We start from the raw sequence: 16,264 nt of genomic DNA, 5'->3' as shown, positions 1-16,264 counted from the left end.
AAGTTCCAAGGAATAGCTTTGTGCCAGTGGTGTTGCTCATGTGATGAATGTAAGAACACAGCACTCTTTCTTGAACTGATACAGATGGGAGTGCAGTTCATCTATGCACATTTCTAGTGAGCTGTATAGTTAGATAGCAGTGTCTGTCTCTTCAGACTTGGGCTTGACCTCAGATGTTAACTGATGTAATACAAGTATTAATTAAGTTGGCTTGTTAGACAGGAAAATATTAAATCATTCTCTTGTGAGAATAAACTTTAAAATTATGTCATAGTTATTTGACTGCTGGGAATAGTTCTGTTTGTCAAAATTACTTTTTGTTTTGAATTTTTAATTTTGTGTCCTAATTTTCTGTGTTTTCAAAGGCTGCTGAATGTTCTTGTTTTATATAGCCCAGCAGGGACACTTTGTTGATCTGCTTGCCTTTTTATTTTCATATGGAGTGCATAATGAAAGGGAAGTAAGGAATAGAGGAGAGAACCTCATTCCTTTATTATAGTGCATGTGCCAAATTTGCTGGGTTTCTCTTCTCTTTGCTAAACCAGTGTTTCCCAACCTTTTCTAGCCCAAGGCACACTTACATTAATAAAAATTTTTAAAAACATTAATTTTTTTTTCCACGGCACACCTGTTAAGGTATTCCCTATCTGCATACTCCCCATCCTCAATTGTAGCTCATTGCCGTGGCAAAATTCCACGGCACACCCGTTCATTTCTGATGGCGCCCCATTGTGCCGCGTAGCACATCGGCTGGGAAGCACTGTGCTAAATTATGCAGTGCACACACAATCACTAAAAAATTAGTTGTTCTTCTTTAAACCATTACTTCAGAGAGCAGTTATATCAGGGTTTCAAGATGAAACTGTATTTGACCCTGTGCTACAGAAGGCTTGGCAGCAGTATAGCCTAGTGCCTAGATAATGCTGGTGTTCTGAAGATTTGGGCCAGGTACAGACATTACACAAACTGGTACAGGCATACCTCATTTTATTGCGCTTTGCTTTATTGCGCTTCGCAGATATTGCGTTTTTTACAAATTGAAGGTTTGTGGCAACCCTGCGTCGAGCAAGTCTATTGGCGCCATTTTTTATAGATTTCATATTTCATAGACATTAGGGCTGGAAGGGACCTCGGGAGATCATCGAGTCCAGCCCCCTGCCCAAAGGGCAGGAAGTCAGCTGGGGTCATAGGATCCCAGCAAGATAAGCATCCAATTTACTCTTGAAGGTGTTCAATGTAGGTGCTTGAACCACCTCCGCCGGCAGACTGTTCCAGACCTTAGGGGCTCGGACAGTAAAGAAATTCTTCCTTATGTCCAGCCTGAAACGGTCTTGCAGGAGTTTGTGACCGTTCGACCTCGTCATCCCTTGGGGTGCTCTGGTGAACAAACGTTCCCCCAGATCCTGGTGGGTCACCCCTGATAAACTTATAGGTGGCCATCAAATCACCCCTGAGCCTACGCTTTTCCAGGCTAAAGAGTCCCATGGCTCTCAGCCTGTCATCGTAAGATCTGTTTTCCTGACCTCTGATCATGCGCGTGGCTCTCCTCTGGACTCTCTCAAGCTTCTCCGCATCCTTTTTGAATTGTGGAGCCCAAAACTGGACGCAGTACTCCAGCTGCGGCCTCACCAAGGCTGAGTACAAGGGGAGAATGACATCCCGGGATTTGCTTGAGAAGCATCTATGGATGCACGCCAGCGTTTTGGTCGCTTTACTAGCCGCAGCATCGCATTGGAGGCTCATGTTCATCTTGTGGTCAATGATGACCCCCAAGTCTCTTTCTTCTGTAGTGCTAACCAACGTAGCACTGCCGAGCCTATAAGGATGTTGCAGGTTTTTCCTCCCAAGGTGGAGAACCTTGCATTTTTCGGTGTTAAACACCATGAGGTTCTCATCTGCCCATTTGCTGAGCTTGTCCAGGTCAGCCTGGATCACCTGCCTATCTTCTGGCGTGGATGCTTTGCCCCAAAGTTTGGTGTCATCGGCGAACTTGGCCAGTCCACTCCTGACTCCAATGTCCACATCATTAATGAAGATGTTGAACAGGATGGGTCCAAAGACAGAGCCTTGAGGGACCCCACTGGTCACAGGGCACCACGATGAGTGACTGCCATCGATTACAACCCTCTGGGTCTGACCACGGAGCCAGTTTCCCAGCCAGCGGATGGTGGTGGAGCCAAGGCCACAACTGGGCAGTTTGGCCAAGAGGTGATCGTGGGATACCAGATCAAAGGCTTTTTTGAAGTCAAGATATATGACATCAATCTCTTCTCCCTTGTCCAGGTGATAGGTCACCTGGTCATAGAAGGAAATGAGATTGGTCAAACAAGACCTACCCGCAACAAACCCGTGCTGGCTATCCCTTAGGATGTTAGCCTGGGCCAGTCCCTCAAGGATGGCCTCCTTAATAAACTTTTCTAAGATCTTCCCCAGGATAGAAGTCAGGCTAATGGGCCTGTAGTTAGCCGGATCCACTCTCCTCCCTTGAAGATCGGCACCACTTTGGCCTTCTTCCAGTCTTCTGGCACTACACCAGAGCGCCAGGAGTTTTCAAAGATCCGTGCCAAGGGCTGGGCTATGACGCTCGCCAGCTCCTTGAGTACCCTGGGGTGCAGATTGTCAGGGCCGGCTGACTTGAAGGTATTCAGCTTCTCAAGGAGTTCCTTCATGAGGTCAGCATTTATGGAGGTTTTCCAGTGCATATAAAAGTTATGTTTACACTGTACTGTAGTCTGTTAAGTGTGCAATAGCATTATGTCTAAAAAAAACAATGTACAGACCTTAATTAAAAAAATACTTTATTGCTAAAAAATGCTAACCGATGGAAACCGATGGCTCTCTAGGGACCTAGCGGACCTCCTGCAGCTAAAAAAGAAAACCTACAAAGGATGGAGGACGGGATTCACCTCCAAGGAGGATTATTCTGCACTGGTCCGGGGAGACCAGACTAACTTTAGTCCCAAGTCAGTCCATACACAGCATTAATGTATTTAAATGCATGCATGTGTAGATGCCAACCTAGTCCCACTGCAAAGTAGATTTAAACTGGCATAAATGCACATGTAGGCATGCCCAGTGTGTACCAAAACAGTCCAGTCAAGGCTTCATGTGCTTGAATTGTTTGGTCTGAAGCATCTGCCCCACCTGCACTGCTGGTGCCTCCTATTCCCAGCCTGTGCACTCTCGCTCGGTATCTTCCCCTACCAGGAGGGTAGGGGATCCCCATCACCCGGATCTCCCTGTCCCATAGCAGGCATGGGCGTCCCATGGGACTGATGAAAGACTGACGCAAAGTACCTATTTAATAGGTTGGCTTTTTCCTGGGCGTCAGTTGTCAGTTGCCCTATCTGGTTTAGCAGGTGTCCAACATTGCCCTCGGTTTTCCTCCGGCTCCCCACATATCTGAAAAAGGAATTTTTGTTGTCCTTGATGCTTGAAGCTAGTTGGAGTTCAGTTGCAGCCTTGGCTTTCCTGGTTTGCTCCCTGCAGGACCGGACCAGTACAGAATAATCCTCCTTGGAGGTGAATCCCGTCCTCCATCCTTTGTAAGCTTTCCTTTTTAGCCGCAGGAGGTCCGCTAGGTCCCTAGAGAGCCATCAGTTTCCATTGGTTAGCATTTTTTAGCAATAAAGTATTTTTTAATTAAGGTCTGTACATTGTTTTTTTTAGACATAATGCTATTGCACACTTAGTAGACTACAGTATAGTGTAAACATAACTTTCATATGCACTGGAAAACCAAAAAATTCGTGTGACTCACTTTATTGCGATATTCGCTTTATTGCAGTGGTCTGGAACCGAACCCACAATATCTCCGAGGTATGCCTGTATATGATCGGAAACCTGTCTATAACAGAACATAGGCTCAGTGCTCATAGACTGGTTTTAAAATGGCAGAATTAATCAATTTAGGTTAGACTGGTCTATCAAACTTTTGTATCGGATCCCCTATTGATTCGTGTTTAGTCTCTGTCCACCAGTACCCCAGGCTTCTTTGTGGGTTCCCACAAGCCCTCCCTCCCCCCCACGCAGGGAGGCAGGCTGGAGTTTGGCTGTGCTCAGCTGCTCTGGCTGAGCATTCAGTGGACCCCATTGCCCCGGCTGTCACAGAGCCCAGTCAGCACAGCGCTCCCATCCCACATCCTGCGTCCTGCCAGCCCTCAGCTACAAGCAGGTGGAGGGGTGGGAGGGACACTGCTTCTGTTTCACAGACCCAGCTCTGGGTGTCAGAGTCGAGCTAGCACAATTTCTCCATCTCCTTCCCCCTGCCCCCCACCTGCTTGTGGTTGAGAGCATGCTGGACAAGGGACACAGGGCTGGGGAGAGAGTCTGTGCTAGCTCGACTCTGACAGCCAGAGCCAGGTCTGTGTAACAGAAGCCTCAATCCCTGCCGCCCCCCGCCGATTGCTAGCAGGGGGTTGGTGGCATGGGCCAAGTAGTCAGTCAGAAGTAGCTGCTACTTGGCTGCATTCAGTTGCCCTCAGCAGTCTCTGGTACACTGGGAGGTGTGCAGGAGCACCCCCAACCTGCTGGCTTCTGCCAGTACAGGCATCTTATATGTCCTGTCCCCCCTACCCAGTCCCTATCCCCCACCAGAGGGTGAACTTGTGTTCTGTTTGCTCCCAAACTAACCTAGTTGACTTAGAGAAACCCTCATATGTTAGTTAAAATCCACGTTGGGCTTTTTTAATGTGTGTACCTAGCCTTGGTTTCTATTTCTGGCTCTTCTGGATGGCCTTGGACAAATTACTTTTCTGTCCCTCAGTTTCCCTGCCTGTAAAACAGGGATCATTATAGTGACACCCTCTCTCTTCTTCCTTTCTAAGGTGCTTTCATTGCTACAGATAAAAGCATACAGGATTTAGGTGTGATTATATTAGTTCTGGAGGTATCTGTCTATTTAAGTCATATTTTGTCTCAAGGAAATAACTGCTGATAGCCTTTTAAATTAAAAATGTTTGAGTTAATCAGTTAGAAATTGTAGAAAAGCTAGGAGTCACAACTTGGCAATCCTGAGCTAAATTTGCATGCTATGAACTTGTAGATATGTAAATATAAATAAAAACTCCAAATTTGTTTATTGTAAATGTACTGGAAGAATGTCCTGGGGTTTTTGGAGCACAGTCACTCTATTTCAGGAAATAGTGTTCCTCAGGGCATCAATCTATTGTAGTCTTAATTGAAAGTTCACCATTTATACATAGAACAAAACTAATGTTTGAAGGTTTGACTAGAGATGCAAGGGATAGAGATACTTACTGAGCCATTTCTGGAGTCACTCCGATACAACTTTACATGAGATGAATTTATATATATCAACACACCACTGAAACATATAAATTGTTTCACACTTAGCATTAGATTGTCTAGGGGAGCCTGTTTCAGACTTGCAAGCATAAATTCTACTGTGTGTGGGAATAAATGGCTTTGGAGATCTGAATTATTTTGCTTTTGTACACCTGTAAGCCATGCATTCCCATTCTCTTTGTGTTTGTCTAGGGAATGTCTAGCTTAGGCTCTCAATCTAATGTTTCTTATATAATAGCCAGGGTGAAATAATCATTCACTGCTGTGCCTCCCACGTTATTTTCCTACACTTTAAGGGCATAAAAGTTGCATCTTAAGATACTATATTTCATAGTATATGTGTATTATGTTGACAATCAACTTCCTGCCTAAAAGACTTGCTGCTTTTATTCTTCTCCTCCCACCCCATCTCCAACCTTTTTCTGGCTTCCCTACATTTTTTTTCTTTTACATAGATCATGGCCTCTCTTCCTGTTTTGTCTTCAGTGTCTGTTTCCTGTTTTTCCTTTCTTTTCCCACATTATGTTCCTGACCTTCTGTCCTATATTTTTCTCCTTTCTTCTCCCTACAAAATCTTTCCATGTTCTTTATCTACCACATTAGATGTTAGATTGTATATCACCCCTGTTCACATAGGGCTTGGAAGTATGGTAACACCTAACGGCAAAAGGTCTTTAAACTCCTAGTCAATAGCTAGAAAAAAGTAGTGGCTTTTTGTCTGGGTGCCTTGCACCTAAGAAATTAGTTTCCCCCTCAACTGTTGGAAACAAAGAGGGTTCTGGAAACTTTGCCAAAGCAGTGTCTCTGTTTTAAGAGTTTCTTCCTACATATCAGCCTCTAACTATCAAACTGAACCCTCCTTCCCATCCCCTTCTGGTTGCAGGAATGGAGATGGTGTTGGCTTGCTCAGCTTGACTCATACCTGTGTTTCCGGATGTGGAGGTATCACTGTTTATCTTCTATCTGAAACCCCAAAATTTAAACCCGTTGCTACCCGCATTTTTTTTTATTTCAGGCAGTAGAATTGTATAGTGGATTTACCAGTTCTCCATTTCCCAGGTGCTAGTAAAGAGTCTGGTGGCAGTGATGGAAGAAATAAGATTGCCCATTTATCCTTTTCTGTATTAATACAGTTGTGGTAGGATCTGTCTGCACCTGGGGGTGAAAACTATTCTGTGGTTAGAACTTTTGAAGCATGATTCATATTTACATTCACAATCAAAAGCTAGATATAATTATTCGTTTTTGAAAGAACGCTTGGATTTAGCAGTAGTCAGGGATACTGAACTTGGTGGAAGGAAAGCTTCCAGTCTAAGAGAAGAAGTTTGTCAGTCCGACTGGTATGACTTATTACGAAGTAATGGATTATACCAGAGGTGCTCAATCTTTTTGCCCCATGGGCTAGATGGGCAGTGCTCAGTTGATCTGCAAGCTGGGTTGGGCCTACTGGTACATGACCATGGAGGGATCCTATTTAGCCTCATGACGTATGGCCTGGCCCAGGTGCAGCTGCGTGGGGCTTAGGTATTTGGCAGCTGGAAACAGGTGACAGTACTTATGGCTCTGCAGGTCTGGGATACCATGCCCCAGGGGCTGGTCCTGGGGGCCGGTTTTGTGTAATATTGTCATTAATGATCTGGAAGATGGGATGGATTGCACCGTCAGTACGTTTGTAGATGATACCAAGTTGGGGAGAGTAGTAGATATGCTGGAGTGTAAGGCTAGGATTCAGAGTGACCTAGACAAATTGGAGGGTTGGGCAAAAGAAATCTCATAGGCTAGGGACAGTCGTTACACACAAACTGGTTTAAGTGATCAGAAACTGGTTTAAACCTGTAACGGAACAGAAGCTCAGTGCATGTAAACCAGTTTCAAAGTAGCTAAACCTGGTTTAAGATAAACCTGGCTGAATGTAGTATCAGCCTTAACTGATTTGAATCAAACTGGTTTATGAAACTTCTGTCCCATACCTCTTTCTGGTTCACGTTAAATCACAGTATCCCATGCTTTCCAGCCCTGGGCTGGGCTATGCTGTCTGTCTACTCCAGAGACAGGTTTGCCCCATGCCCCTGCTCCCTAGCCAGAGCAGTTATGGTTGGCTGACAAGGGGGGTTGGGGGACAAGCCTGGCTGGAGATGCAGCCCAATTTGCAAGGCGGTGGAGGAGGAGGACTGCCTCACCAGGCAAACCCTAGTTGGGATCTGGGGCTAGGGAAGGTGGGAGGAGGAGGAGGGTGGTTAAACACCCCTTCCCCTGCTCGGACTTACTGCAGACTGCAGCTGTGGACTACAAATCCCAGAGGCACCTGGAAGCAGGAAGAAGCAGTGATGAGCAACCTGCGGAGTCTTGTTACTGTAATTCTGGACTGCAAATCCCAGAGACCTTGGGGGCAACAGGAAAAGGAAGTGAGCACAGAGCCAGAGAGCTGTGCTCTAGCGACCCCCTCCCCCCCTCCGGGTTTATGGAGAGCAAACAAATGCCTATTAACGAGGTGCAATTGTGCCCCTATTACTCTATTAATAGTGTGCAAGAAAGCTTTGTAAACTTACTAGAAAAAGAGGTAGAAAGTGATGGAGCCTGTAAATCCTTCACTTAATCTGAAATTCTTGTTGTGACTCGCTGTCTCTGCCTTGGATACAGATTTTTCAGAAGCCTCCTATGGTGAGGTCTCTATGATAAATTGTATTCCATAATATGTATCTGTACTAGAATCATAGACAAGTAGGGCTGGAATGGACTTCCGTACGTCACCTTCTGGTCCAACCCCTTGCCTGAAGCAGGATCATCCCTATCCAAACCATCCTCTACAAATCCATAATGTAATCTTTTAGTAATACTATGCAGTCAACCCTGACACAAGACATAATGCCCTGACTTGTCTCAGGTAAAGCAGGGGGACCACGGTGGCTTCTATTAAAGGTTGTTGATATATGCTCAAGAGATCTCAGGTAAATGGTTGTGCCTCCTGCTACAGAGGAAGGCAAAAAACCACACGATCCATATCAATATGACCATGGGGTAAAATTTTTTCCTGATCTCATATATGGCTATCAGTCTGACCCTGAGTGGAGGCAGAAGATCCTCTACCCAGGAACCTCTGAGTTTAAGTCCCAGAAGGAACACTAGCACACCCCAGTCAAAGTCCCCAGCCTTGGCTGTAATTAACCTCCAGTTCCTCTGTGGAAGGCTTAAAAAAAACAAACCCCCATCTATGTCCTTCCAGTCATGGCTTGGTAAGCTACTACCTTTTTTTTCCTCCAAATTCCTCCTAATGACTCACTTTTCTCCTAGCGTCCAGGTCCAGGCAGGGACCCATCTTCATAAGGCACAAACTGAAGAGTTAAGCACTTTAAGCACTAACAGATATGATAAATATTAATAGTACTGTTCCCAAGAATGGGCCTAAATGAGCAGATTTCTTAAAACAACAAAAATTAACTGCAACCTATCTTCTGGCATGACCACACTAACCCATAACTTGGTGTCATCTGTGAACTTGGCCAGTGAGCTCTTTAACCCCACATCCAAATCATTGATAAAGATGTTGAAAAGCACTAGTCCAAGCATGGACCTCTGAGGGACACCACTGGCCACTTCGCACCAGGATGAGACGCATCTGTTCATGAGAACTCTCTGGGTCCTACCCTGTAGCCACTTTCCCATCCACTGAACCATCAAGCAGCTGAGCCCACAATCTTCCAGTTTTTCCACAAGGATATCATGGGATACTACATCAAAAGCCTTTTGGAAGTCTAGGTATATAATGTCTACCACCTCTTCTGTGTCCAGGTGGCGAGAGACCTGGTCATAGAAGGAGATAAGACTGGTCTGAAAAGACTTACCTGCGACAAAGCCATGCTGGCTGTTTTTCAGAATCTTACCTTTCGTGAATGTATTGCAAATAGTTTCTTTAATGAGCTTTTCCAGGATTTTTCTTGGGATGGAGGTTAGGCTAATTGGCCTGTAGTTGCCCTCTTCCTCTTCTTGAAGATGGGCACAGTGTTGGCACTCTTCCAATCCTCAGGGATTTCCCCTGTGCACCATGAATTCTGAAAGAGCTTTGCCAGGAGTTCCACAGTGACCTCAGCCAGTTCTTTCAGCACTCTTGGATGGAGTCTGTCCGGTCCTGCTGACTTATAAATGTCTAGCTTTTCTAATTGGTATTGCACCCACTCAGCATCCACAGTGGGGAAGCTGACAGTCCTGGCATGCCCCCTATAAGCCTTGTCTCGCTTGACTTTCCCCATGGTCCAGTGAAATACCGAAGCAAAGTGGGCATTCAGGAGTTAAGTTTTTTTGTTCCTGAATGTTTGTTACTAGTTGCCTCAAGGTGTTAAACAGGGGTCCCATGCTTCCTTCTACTGCCTACATACCTAAAGAAGGACTTCTTATTGTCCTTGACTCCTGTAGCTAACCTAAACTCCGTTGCCTCCTTGGCTTTCCTGATCATTTTTCTACAAGTGTTGGCCACTGTTTGTATAGTCGTCCTTAAGGGCCATCCCTAGTTTCTACTGTGTGTACACCTTTTTTTTTTGTTTTTTTTTAACAGGACTGCAATGTCCCTATTAAGCCAGGAAGGCTTGCCAGATGCTCTTTGCAGGAACAGTTTTCTTCTATGGCTTGAGGATTGTATCCTTGAGCAACGACCACTCTTTGTGTACCCCATTTGTCTTGGCTTCCTGGACCCGCATTGCCTCCCCTACTAATGCTCTGAACCTGTTAAAATCAGCATTTTTGAAGTCCAGGACTTCAATCCTGCTGGTTGATTTGTCGACCTTGCAGTGGATGGTGAACCTGATAATTTCATGGTTGCTGTCTCCTAGGTTATCTAAACCCTTAAAAATGCAATTAATGTTAAAACGTGATCCAAATGGTAGGTTGCATATGGAGCCAACTTAATGCTTGGTCTTCCTTGTAATAAGCAAGGAGATGGCAATAACATGAGAACCTACCATGATTTTGGTTAACAGTAGTTGATTGCACTTATAAACTAAATCAGTCTACTTTGTACTAGCACAGTACAAAATATAGTAGAAAATCATAGGCCTAGTTCCAAATAATTTATTGTGCAACACAAGGCACAGAATAGGAAAGTGTATGCGCATGCTATTTGTGCAACCAGGAACATATTTTGTAGGATCATAGGAAAGTAGGGCTTAAAAGGACCTCATGAGCTCATGTAATTCAACCTCCTGCTCAAGGCTGGATTGCTTGGAGTGGTTCAGTCACGGATAAGTGTCTTTTTAACCTGCTTTTAGTTTTCCAGGGATGAAGATTTTACAACTTCAGATATGGCTGGTGCAATGCTTGACCCTCATTATAGTCAGAAAGTTGTTTTTAATCTGTAACCTAAATTTTCCTTGTGGTATCTTGAGGGCATTGTTCCTAGTCCTGTCCCCTGCAGTCACAAAGAAGAGTCTGTCTCTGTCCTTTCTATAATCATCCTTCAGGTATTTGAAGATTGTTATCAAACCCTCCTGCGGTTTTATCTTCTCCTGTCTTAAATAGCCCTCTCATCTTTCCTCTTAAGTCACGCTTTGCAGGACTAATACTTTTTGTCCCTCTCCACCAGACTCTTTCCAACATGTCCACAGCCTTCTTGAAGTGTGGGGTCCAAAACTGGACACAGTACTACTGTAGGTGAGGCCTCACCAGTGCTGAATAGAGAAGAACATCATCCCTTGGTTTGCAAGAGACAATCCTGATAATATAACTTAGTATGCTGTTGGCATTTTTTTTTTTTTTTTGCAATAAGAGCACACTGCTGGCTCACGTTTCAGCTTCTGATCCACTGTAACCCATAGTTCCTTGTCTGTAGTATTTCAGCATAGCCAATCATTACGTGCAATCTGTATGTGCAGTTACTGTATCCCAAGCTCTGGACTTTGCTTTTGAATATTGTCTGATTTATTGCAGACTATTTCTCTAGCTTCTCTTCCAGGTCCTTCTGCATTCTGCCCCTGCCTGTAGAGTGTCTACAACTCTATCCAATTTGGTTTAATCTGGAAATCTCCTAAGCATGCCCTCAATCTCATCATCCAGATCATTAATGCAGATGATAAACAATACTGGACTCGGGACAGACCCCTGGGAAATCCCACTTGATATGTTCTCCCAGCTAGACATTTAATCGCTGGCTACCTAGTCATTCTACTCTGTCCCTCTGGTTTATCTGATTTTTGTTGTGTTCTCAGAGAAAATAGCAGTCTTGTTTCCTTATGGTGTGTGGCAGGTTAGAGTGGTGAGAGACCTGCTCTTGCAGCTCAAGGTGCTCTTACATTCAGTTTGTCACTCAGAGTGACTTTCATGAAAAAGGCACACAAATTTTACCTGGAGAAGTCAGAATATTTAGCTATCCATCTTGAAGTTTACCACCAAGTTGGATTTTGGGTTAAGGTCATTAGTGTATTAACAGTTTAACTATTTTCTTTCTGACCTTGAACTTTGGAATGGAATTTTGGAATTGAATGCATTTTGGAGGCTTTTATACATTTCCAGTTGTCATAAATTTAAAAGTTAATAGTGTGTGTATAAGTTCCCCTTGAAGGGGAAATGGATACTTACTAATAGTGGTAACGCAGCAATACTTAAATTTGGGATTTCAAGATGAATGAACTTCGCAGTATTTTTGCTTCTCAGTTGTAATAGCATACATAGATTGTCAACTAAGCTGGTAAGTGTTCTTAGACTATTTGTAGAGATGTGGTATATGGAAATAGAATTAGCTCTAAAATAATTATAAAAACACAAGATTTTATTTAATCTCAATCTAATTGTAGATTCCAAGGGTGAAGAGATTAAAGATTACCTATTGCAGATTATGGAACTAATTAAAGAAACCACCCTAGAATCATACACAACAAGCTGATCTGTAAAATATATGTGCAGGTTGTTATTGGAGGGCTTTTGAGGATTCTTTAATCAGAATTGAAAGAAGTAAAATATTCCCCTGTATTCTGGTTGGATCAAGTGTAAAATGTTAGCATTATTATGGAAAGGAGCAATTTTTTTGTGGTTTGAGAGGTGACAGTTCCTCAAAAGTGTGAATGGATAACCATGTTGTAGCTTTTGTTGTTTTTTTTTATATTTGTAGCTGCTGTGAGTGGAAGAGCCCTCATTCTCTCTCCACAAATGAAACAAAACATCTGTATTGGGGCACATATCTTTCCTTGAAAGATTCTGTGGGGATTTTCCCAGACAAATTGTTGTTTTCTTGCTTTGTTGGGGTGGGGGGAGTAACATGAAAATGGAGCTGTCTTGTGACCCACATGCATTTTTTGGCTGCTGAAATGAAATGAGTTGGAACTGAATCCTAGTTTTCCTCTGAGCATGTCCTTCTCCTGCAATGTCAGAGTTTGGGTGGGGTTGTTCTTGTTCATTATAGCTTTTCTAAGAGCCTGTTTGGATTTTCATCAGCCAGCAGCACTCGCTTCATGGCAAGACTGGCTCGATGTGCAAAGTTAACAATATACGTATGTATTCTGGGAATTAATTTCTTTAAATGTATTGCTGTAGATATTGAATTTGTTCCATTTGAGATTTTGCCTGCAATATGTGAAGTATTTGTTGCTTGTTAATACAGTAGCAATTCAGAATCCCATTGTCTGTGGCATGGGAGTTAGCATGGGTGGCACTGTACAGTTATTGGCAAGTTGTATATTTTATCTCAGTTAGAAGGAAGCTCTGATCAGGAGCTAGGATTTTGTAAGTGTAGTGTAACATTTTAAGGGTACCTTTGTGTTATTTTGGGTTTATTTTTTAAATGAAGTTTTCTTCTAACATTTGATATTTCCTATAAGACTTCTGTGATCCAGATCAATTGATCTGTAGATTTTTTTATCTCAAAATTTATATATCAAAAAAATAGCAAACTGCTAAGTAAGTACTTTTAAAAATACTTTATTGTCATATGATACCCATGTCAATAAATGAGCTTTTTAACAGCATACAATGCTTCATACCGTTTTGTGTTTTTTCCATGCCTAAATACTTACTGGTATGTTATCTCCTTAAGACTAGTACACCAGTTGTTTTCAAAAGAGATAATACTTCTAACTTAGCCAAATCTTGTCAGTACTTCTATGACTCTCTTTAAATTACAGTAATTTATCATTTATAAGACAAAAGAGAATCTACAAAATGGCAAAGAACTACATAAGCAGATGTTTTCAGATTAGTTTGCTAATGCCATGTCAGTGATATAGAATGCGTGTCTTACGTACTCTTTTTCAAGTGTCAAATATATTGATACAATTTTTATTAATATATAAAGAGTCGCTTTTGTTTTTTAAAACAAAATGGCTTTTCTACAGTGGATTTAAAGAAATCTTTCAATCTTGCTTTGTTTCAGGGGTATCCGATTTTGATTTCAGTGATTTCAAATTTTGCTTAGTAAAAGTAGCTTTTTGCACAGTGGTAGCATTTGTATTGCTACGGAGGCTCTATTCCTTGCATTGATCTTTAACACTGCTGGAGAAATTACATTTAAATGTCATTTGTTGGAGAAGCTGGTGTTCTTTTCCATCGTTGCCCCTTTTCTACAGGGACTTGTCAGCTCAAATTAGTGAGGGTTCCCAGGTGCTTTGGGAACTGTAAAGAGTGATGTAATGTTTACATTAATCTTATAAGCGCCACCAGGGAATTCAGTTTTACAGAATTAATGGTATATAAACATTTGAGATCATTAAAACCAGTGCTTTGGAAATAGATGGATTTTGTGACTGTGGAAAAGTATTATAGAGTTTAGAAAGTACATCTGCTGGATGAGCTGCAAATAGATAAGTCGTATAACAAAACTTATTATGACTGGTAACTTTTACTGACTAAGAAGTTGGGTTGCTTGGAGATAATATTCCTCCAAAGTATTAAGTATAGTTATTAACCAGCATACCATATCTGCTCCTGGAGCAGTGCTTCTTCTGGAAATGCTATTTTGTAGCTACAGGACTAGAATCTTTGCAAGACTTAGGCCTTCCAATACTCCATGTTCTAATGGCAGGCTTAATCTTTTCTAATGGCAGCGTAGAGAAATAATTCAGTTTATGCTTGGGGTTAATCATCTACATCTTCCATAAAAAATGTAACAATACAAACAAAGCAGTCTTAACTTTGCCAAAATTGAGGTGTCAGAATAGGCCTCGGGAAATCATTGCTGTAATGAGTTTGCTCTCTGGAATGTGCTGACAGTTTGTGGCTGTGTTAGGGCATCATCTACCGACCAGCCCATGCAGTAGAAATGGTGGCTGTGTCTATGTACCTTGTGTCTTAGCTGGAAATGTGCTTGCAGTGTAATTTGGAGAGGAAAGAAAGCGGAGCCACAATGTAGGAATATTAATGTGGGCTGCTTACAGAGGTGAAAAAGAAAAAACTCAGCATTGTACTTCCAGCTTGGCATGCTCCTGCACCAAATGCAGTGCATGCTTGGAAGAGGCATCGTGTTAGTTTGACCTGGCTCACCCAAAGTCTGTATAGTATAGTCTGTATAGTTTGGGTGCTTCAGCAGGGCTTTTCGGCACTTTTATTTAACAGCTGACTGATTCTATCAAATTTAGATAAAAGCACCAAAAAGCCCCACTGAAGTTCCTGATCTGTACAGATGCTGGGGATCCAGGTCAAAGCAACACATTCCTCTTCCGGTGAAGTGCTGTGCCCTCTCCCTGCCCTGCACCACATTTGTCAGCGGCCTTAACAGTCGGTCTCTCAAAGTCGGGTTAAATGTTTGGGAAGAATATTTCTCAGTAGATTTTCATGCAGTGGAAAATACCATCTGTGTCCTGTGATGGGGCTTCTGTTACAGCCATTGTAGAAGGCTCACCATCACAACTCTAGACATCTAAAAGAAATCATGTTTGTTGATTGCTTAGATGTAGCATAAGTTACACACTGGTATTTATGTCTGTGCAATAGTCTATTTTCTAAGTTTTGAGAGAAGAGGATTTGACAACATGAGATCCACTCAGGCCCTAGCCCTGATGAGCTTGTCACAGCAAAGGAGGCTGATTTGGCTCTGGCAGGCTTTTGTCAAGTGATCATTGGTAATAATGAAAAAATGCAGAGTTTGCCACCTGCCCATTTAGCCCATGTAATTAACCTTGCATGGGAAGGAGAACTCAAGATAGTGCTTATTCTCACTTTCAGTGAGAATAGTTAGATGTGGGTTTAATTGGTAGAGATAACTATCTATCCTGTTTAATGAAATACTTGATTATGTAAATGAATGGTATTATCAGTATGACTATTATTTTATCCATGTGCTCTTGATATTGCTTTTTTTCTTTGAACTCATTGCACATATGTGACTGGTGCCTGCTGAATTTGGGGGGGATTTGGGGGGGGGCACCTGCAGAAGCCGTCAACTTTGTCGGGGGGGGGCACCAGCCCTACTGACAACATGTGCACCCCCATGCACCTCCTACCAGTCGCTTATCTCATTGCATTTGTCACTAGACTGTTGCTCCATCTTCAATAATATGCATCTCATTTCTTTTTGATGTTGGGTTTCACTTTAAATATTTAAAGTGAAAATCTAAATTATTAGATCGGGACTACTAGAATAGTGTAACTTCCTGTTCAGTTAGTTATGGGGGTGCACCAATAAAATTTTTCTTGGTCGATACCAATAGCAGATTATTAACCAGCCATATTGGCAGGTACTGATCTGATAGCTGATTTAGAGGAATACAGCCAGACAGCTTGGAGAGCAGTTTCCTGCCAGTGAATCTGTGGAGGGCAAGGGCTGTGGGGGAGGGAAGGGACAGACTGAGGCCCCCACGATGAGGCAGGGGCTGGGGTTGCCCAGCCAGGTCAGTGAATGGGACCCTGAGGCTGGGAGTGGGATGGACATGGCATTTATTGGTGACATTATCAGCTACACTGGCCAAAAAAAGCTGATACCCAATTATGTTAATTTTCCTTTTATCAGCGTTGATCCAATATGTGACTGATATATTTGTGCACC

The 16,264-nt window shown here is 42.8% G+C and overlaps 1 protein-coding gene across 13 annotated transcripts in view; it reads left to right on the top strand.

Moving 5' to 3' along the window:
* Positions 1-16,264, top strand: part of EPB41L2 (erythrocyte membrane protein band 4.1 like 2) — a 226,742-nt gene that overhangs the window by 67,404 nt on the left and 143,074 nt on the right. Inside the window, exon 1 of one of the 13 annotated variants that reach the window (XM_090039032.1) lies at positions 6,229-6,249. The exons of 11 other annotated variants lie outside the window; for them this stretch is intronic. The gene's annotated coding sequence lies outside the window, so the exon portion shown is untranslated. Of the gene's footprint in view, positions 1-6,228; positions 6,250-12,660; positions 12,780-16,264 lie in introns of those variants that run through there. One more of the 13 variants, XM_090039043.1, reaches the window with a different exon arrangement.

Source organism: Crocodylus siamensis, chromosome 1, assembly GCF_052110815.1.
Source record: "Crocodylus siamensis isolate JL-2025a chromosome 1, ASM5211081v1, whole genome shotgun sequence".
Lineage (NCBI taxonomy): Eukaryota > Metazoa > Chordata > Crocodylia > Crocodylidae > Crocodylus > Crocodylus siamensis.
Note: the sequence above shows the minus strand (reverse complement) of the source record. Positions and strands in the feature narration are given on the sequence as shown.